Raw genomic sequence first — 6,000 nt, 5'->3', positions numbered from 1 at the left:
ACACATCTTAAAGCGATATTTAGAGAGCTAGGATCACTGTTAAGGAAACACACATTCAAAGACCGCACATAACCAATACATTGTTCATGTATATATCACAGAGAATGTTAAGGTTTTTTTGTTTTTGTTTTTTTGTGGTGAGGGGGTCAGGAAGGCAGTCTGAAATTATGGAACCAACTCACATAGGAACTAAGGACCATAAGAACCATAACAAACCCCTTTCCCTCCAAATACAAAATGTGCTTCTTAGAGCTTGCCTTCTCTGGTGTAAACACGTAGCAACAGGCACATTAAAAAACAAAAACACAGGATGCTTCCACAACATAGCACAAATCAGTCAAGCTCTGACCTGCCAATTTACACAAACATGTTATATACAAAAACCAAAGCGTATTCTATGCAGCCCTTTTTTGTCTGCAAGAAATTAAGCTAACACCTTCATTCTCCACTAATATTTGCAGTTCTGAAGATGCAGATAAAGAAAGCACAAAACATTTTATTTTATAATAATTCCTAGAACATTTGCTTACTTATATTTGCCAAAACCCACATTGTCGTATAGCTGAACTCAGGCATTGTACTCTGCTGGCACATGCTGACAATGAAGGTCAAAGAAAGAGTCTCCACTCCCATGCTCCAATGACTCTGGCTTCAGATATCTTTATTCGATACCCCATTCATTGGGCTGGGCGTTCACTTCAGAACTCTTCTGCTCTTACAATTACACTAATTTCAAACGCCCACATTCCAACGCAGCCTTCCCCAGCTCCAGCTGCCCCAGTTGTCCCCACCATGAATGGCAGAGCTCATAGCAGGCTCACAGACTCAGTCCCCCAGTGGGCTGGCCCCACAAAGGATGGGGAAAGGGCCAAGATCACATTATTGGCATCCTCAGGGCAGCCTGAGTTACACAACCCAGAGTTACACAACCCAGCAGGCCATGGGCCCCAGGCTTGCCCCAGAGATCAGCACAGCACTGCAGGGTCCACCAGCCATCACCCTCTGGCCTAGGCACCCCTTCCCTCCTGGCACTACCCCAAAGGGCACTTCTTGTGGGTGCTCATGGACAGAGCGTGACCCACCCCCTTCCCCATAAACAGCTTCCAGGTCTGCCTACTGCTTCTCACTTTCCCTCAAGCTCCAGGCCTGCACCAGCCCCCACGCCCCCAGCTCTGGGCCCACCCCAGCCCCCTGCTTCTCACCTCTCCCCAGCTCCACACCAGCCCCCCACACCCTCCAGCCCTGGGCCTGTCCTAGCCCCTTGCTCCCCCCCAGTTCTGAGCCCACCCCAGCCCCCTGCTTCCTGCCACTCCAGGCCCACTCCAGCCCCCCGCTTCTCACCTCCCCCCAGCTCTGGGCCCACACCAGCCCCCCTCTCCTCTTCTGCCCCCCCAGCTCCGTTTTTCTTACCTCCCCCAGAACCAGGCACCCCCAACCCCACTCCCAGCTCTAAATCAATGCCCTTCCCCAGAACCAGCACCCACAGAACCAGGCACCCCCAGTCACCCGCCCCACTCTAAATTAATGCCCTCTCCTTCCCCCAGAGCCAGGTACCCCTGGCCCCCTCCTAGCTCTAAATCAATGCCGTTCCCAGAAACATGCTCCCCCAGCCCACCCAAATGAATGCCCTCCCCCTTCCCCAGAGCCAGGTATCTCCAGCCCTTGTCGCCCCCCCCCCCCCCCCCCCGGTGAATGCCAGGTGAGTTACTGACCTAGGGCCACTCCAACTAGAGGCAGCCTGGCTGCTGGTGATGGGGCAGGTGAAGCCTCAGAAGCCACACCAGGACCAGAGGAGCCAGGCAGGCACAGAGCAGGGAGAGGGTTACTCCACGTGCACAGCTCTGCTGAGCCAGATTTTGCAACCCCCTGCTGCCCTGTTTGCCACTACCACATGTGGCAAACAGGGAGCACAGGCCAGCCACCTTCCAAAATGGCAGCAGTGCCAGGAAAAAGGTGCTGGAACGTTGTTCCATGTGGCACTCCAGCAATAAAAAGCCCTTGTTCTTTACTATACAAACCCTAATACAGTACACTCTTTCACAGCCGGCGTTCTATTATCCAGAACTCTCAGATAACCAGCATTTTAACCATAAATCAATTTTAGTTACATTTTCCATAAGCACAGTATAGTGGAAGTAAATACAGCAAATATACGTTTACAATGTACAATGCTACTCTTGTTGGTAAATAAAGTACACTGCAAATATTTTTGTTTGTTTCTTAATATCTAATCTTGTTTTTCTTTAGTGTTTTGCAGTGCTACATGTTATCTATTATCTTGTTATCTATTATCTATTATCTACATATGCTGTATTATCCAGAACATTTGAATATGTAGCAACTTCCCAGTCCCGGGGCTGCCAGATATGAAAGATTTTACTGTAGTTGAACTGCATAATTGAAAATGGAGTGTTGATGCTTTTGTATGTAGAGCGATAGGTCTCAGTTATCCTCGTTCTTTATCGCTTGCATAGAGTAGCTTTTAATTTGTTTCTTGGGAGTACAAGAGAAGACACAAAAGGGTTCAGACCTGCAGGCCCAGCAAGGAACTCAGAGGTGCAGAGGGCAGCAGGAGGACCATGGCAACAGGAGTAAAAAGAAAGGAGATTAAGCAGCAGGAGCTGTGAAAAAGTAGGAATGTGTCAGAATGGGAGCAAGGCTGGAGGCTCAGAGTAAGGACATCCAGAGTAACAGAAGTGAGGAGAGGGCCAAAGCAGTCGGAGGGGAAATCAGAGAAAGGATGAACAGGAAGAAGAGGAAGAAATAAGGGAGAGTAGGAGGGAGTTGGAAGTTCAAAGCAGCAGTGATAAAAGGACAACAGGAACAAGTTCAGTGGTCTGGTGAAGCTTAGAACAGCAAAGGGGTACAAAAAGATATAATACAATAAAGACTTACACCAGGGCCAAATACAGAAAAGGAAGAGGATGGGAGGCGTTGGAGGTCCAAAAGCAACAAGTACAAGTGGAGGGAGTAGAAGGAATGGACAAGATCACTTACCCTAGTTTTATACCATTGCAACTATATTATTTTCAAATGAACTAACTGCTCTCTGTTTAGGCCAGTTTAAGTGAGATTAGACTCAACCCCTGAAAGCATAAAGCTTTTTATCTTAACTATAAAACATATCCTGAAATTAAGTTAAAAAGAGCACCTGCACTTTGGATATTTATAAAAGATTATTACTGCTACTTATTTAAAGTAGTAGCATCCTTCAGTCTACATAGACTATGGATCGCGCCCTTCGTAGTTCCGTTTGGCATCCTCATTTGCAGCATCGGCTGTGACTGTGAAGACCCACACGAGAATGACAGTCCTTGCTGCATCTGTTGCATATGTAATAGGTGTCTGGCAGGTCCTTGCTGTGCTTTCTGCGGGCTCGTTTCTCCTTTGCTAGCTGTCTGATCCTCAACTCAGCCTTCTGAAGGCCCTTGTATAGTTCCTGCCTCCATCTGCTGCAATCGTCTGCCAGCTCCTCCCAGCTGTCTGGCTTGATGTCTACTTCCCTGAGGTCTCTCTTGCAAACATCTTTACAGTGCAGCTGGGGGTGTCCGGGAGGTGTTTTGCCAGAGTCTAGCTCGCCATACAGGATGTCTTTTGGGATCCTTCCATCATTCATCCTGTGGACATGGCCAAGCCAGCGGAGCCGCCGCTGCCTGAGGAGGGTGTGCATAGTTGGGATTCCAGCTTGCTCAAGGACGGCGGTGTTGGACACTCTGTCCTTCAGGATGCACCTGAGGCAGCGCAAGTGGAAGACATTCAGCCTCTTTTCCTGGCGGGCGTACAGGGTCCAAGTCTCACTTCCATAAAGGAGGGTGCTGAGGATGCAGGCTCTGTAGACTTGCATTTTGGTGTGAGTGTACAGCTTGTTGTTATTCCACACTCTCTCGCCGAGTCTGGACAGAGTTGTGGCTGCTTTACCGATCCTCCTGTTTATCTCGGTCTCCAAGGACAGGGTGTCAGTGATGGTGGACCCGAGGTAAACGAACTCATGGATGACCTCTAACATATAGTTGTCAATGCTGATTGATGGAGAATCAGCAACGTCCTGAGCAAGTACATTTGTCTTCTTTAGGCTGATGGAGAGCCCAAAGTCCTTGGATGCTTTGGAGAACCGATCCAGCAGCTTCTGAAGCTGGTCTTCTGCGTGTGACACGACAGCAGCGTCATCTGCGAACAGCATATCTCTGATGAGGACTTCCCGCACCTTAGATTTAGCTTTCAGCCTTGCAAGATTAAACAGTTTCCCGTCAGATCTTGCGTGCAAAAAGATGCCCTCTGTTGAAGATCCAAAGGCGTGTTTAAGGAGGAGTGCGAAGAAGATCCTGAACAGCGTCGGAGCAAGGACGCGTCCTTGTTTGACGCCGCTCCTGATGCTGAAAGCATCTGATAATGTGCCATCGTATTGGACGGTTCCTCTCATGTCTTCATGGAAAGACTGGATCATCTTGAGTAACCGTGGCGGACAGCCTATCTTGTGGAGCAGTTTGAACAGTCCATCCCTGCTGACCAAGTCAAAGGCCTTGGTTAGGTCGATGAAGGCAATATAGAGTGGCTTCCTCTGCTGCCTGCATTTCTCCTGCAGCTGCCTCAGAGAGAAGACCATGTCGATGGTAGATCTCTCTGTGCAGAATTCGCACTGTGATTCAGGATACATCCTCTCAGCCATCTTCTGGAGTCTGCCGAGGATGACACGAGCGAACAGTTTTCCAGTGATGCTTTAGGAGGGAGATTCCACGGTAGTTGTTGCAGTCACTTCTGTCTCCTTTCTTCTTATACAAGGTTACGATGTTAGTGTCATGCATGTCCTGTGGAACCTCTCCCTCTCTCCAGCACAGGCACAGTAGCTCATGTAGGGGTTCCAGGAGAGTGTCTGTGGCACACTTGATTACCTCTGGTGGTATACCGTCCTGGGCCGGGGCCTTTCCTACTGCAATGTTGTCGACGGCTTTCTTCAGTTTATCCACAGTTGGTTCCTGGTCCAGTTCGTCCATTAGTGGTAGGAGTTCGACTGCATTGAGGGCTGAGTCGACCACAATGTTCTCGCGTGAGTACAGCTCGGAGTAGTCCTCGACCCAGCGCTCCATCTGTTTGGCTTTGTCAGTGATGACTTCACCAGATTTCGATTTCAGAGGTGCCATCTTGTTCTGGGTGGGTCCTAATGCCTTCTTGTTGCTCTCGTACATTCCCCTGAGGTTCCCAAAGTCAGCACTGGTCTGGATGCTGCTGCATAGCTCGAGCCAGCAGTTGTTGGCACAGCACCTGGCCGTCTGCTGTACCGTTTTTCTGGCTGCTCTGAGCGCTTGCAGGGTATTCTGGCTCGGCGAACATTTGTACTCCAGGAGCACAGCACGCTTTTTTCGATGGCTGGAATCATCTCATCGGAGTTAGCTTCGAACCAGTCATTTGTGTTTCTAGCTCTTCTTCCAAACACCGACAAGGCCGTGTTGTACATTGTATCCCTCAGATGCTGCCATCTGGATGTCACATCGGCACCCCCAGGGTTGCTGCAGAGATTCTCCTCGAGGGTCGCTCTGAACTTTTCAGCTCTCTCTGAGTTAGCCGTCTTTCTGGCATTGATGCGGGGCCTTCCAGTTGGTTTAGAGCGGTGTAGCTTCTTGGGAAGCACCTTGAGTTTGGAGCAAACTAACAAGTTATCTGTATTGCAGTCAGCACTATGATAGCTGCGTGTCAGAAGGATGTTTTTGTGGTTATCACGTCTAGTGATGACCACGTCTAGTTTATGCCAGTGTTTTGAGCGTGCGTGTCTCCATGACACTCTGTGCTGTGGCTTGGTTTGGAAAAATGTGTTTGTGATGCACAGATTGTGGTACATGCAAAGTTCGAGAAGACGCTGACCATTTTCATTCATTTTTCCCACACCGATGTGGCCTAAGCAGGAAGGCCAAGAGTCACGATCGGCTCCAACTCTCGCATTGAAGTCACCTAGAATGTACAGTTGTTCGCAAGCAGGTATTTGTGCTATGGCAGCACTAAGCACAT

Source organism: Carettochelys insculpta, chromosome 14 (genome assembly GCF_033958435.1).
Source record: "Carettochelys insculpta isolate YL-2023 chromosome 14, ASM3395843v1, whole genome shotgun sequence".
In the NCBI taxonomy this organism is placed as follows: domain Eukaryota; kingdom Metazoa; phylum Chordata; order Testudines; family Carettochelyidae; genus Carettochelys; species Carettochelys insculpta.
This window is presented reverse-complemented; position numbering follows the sequence as displayed.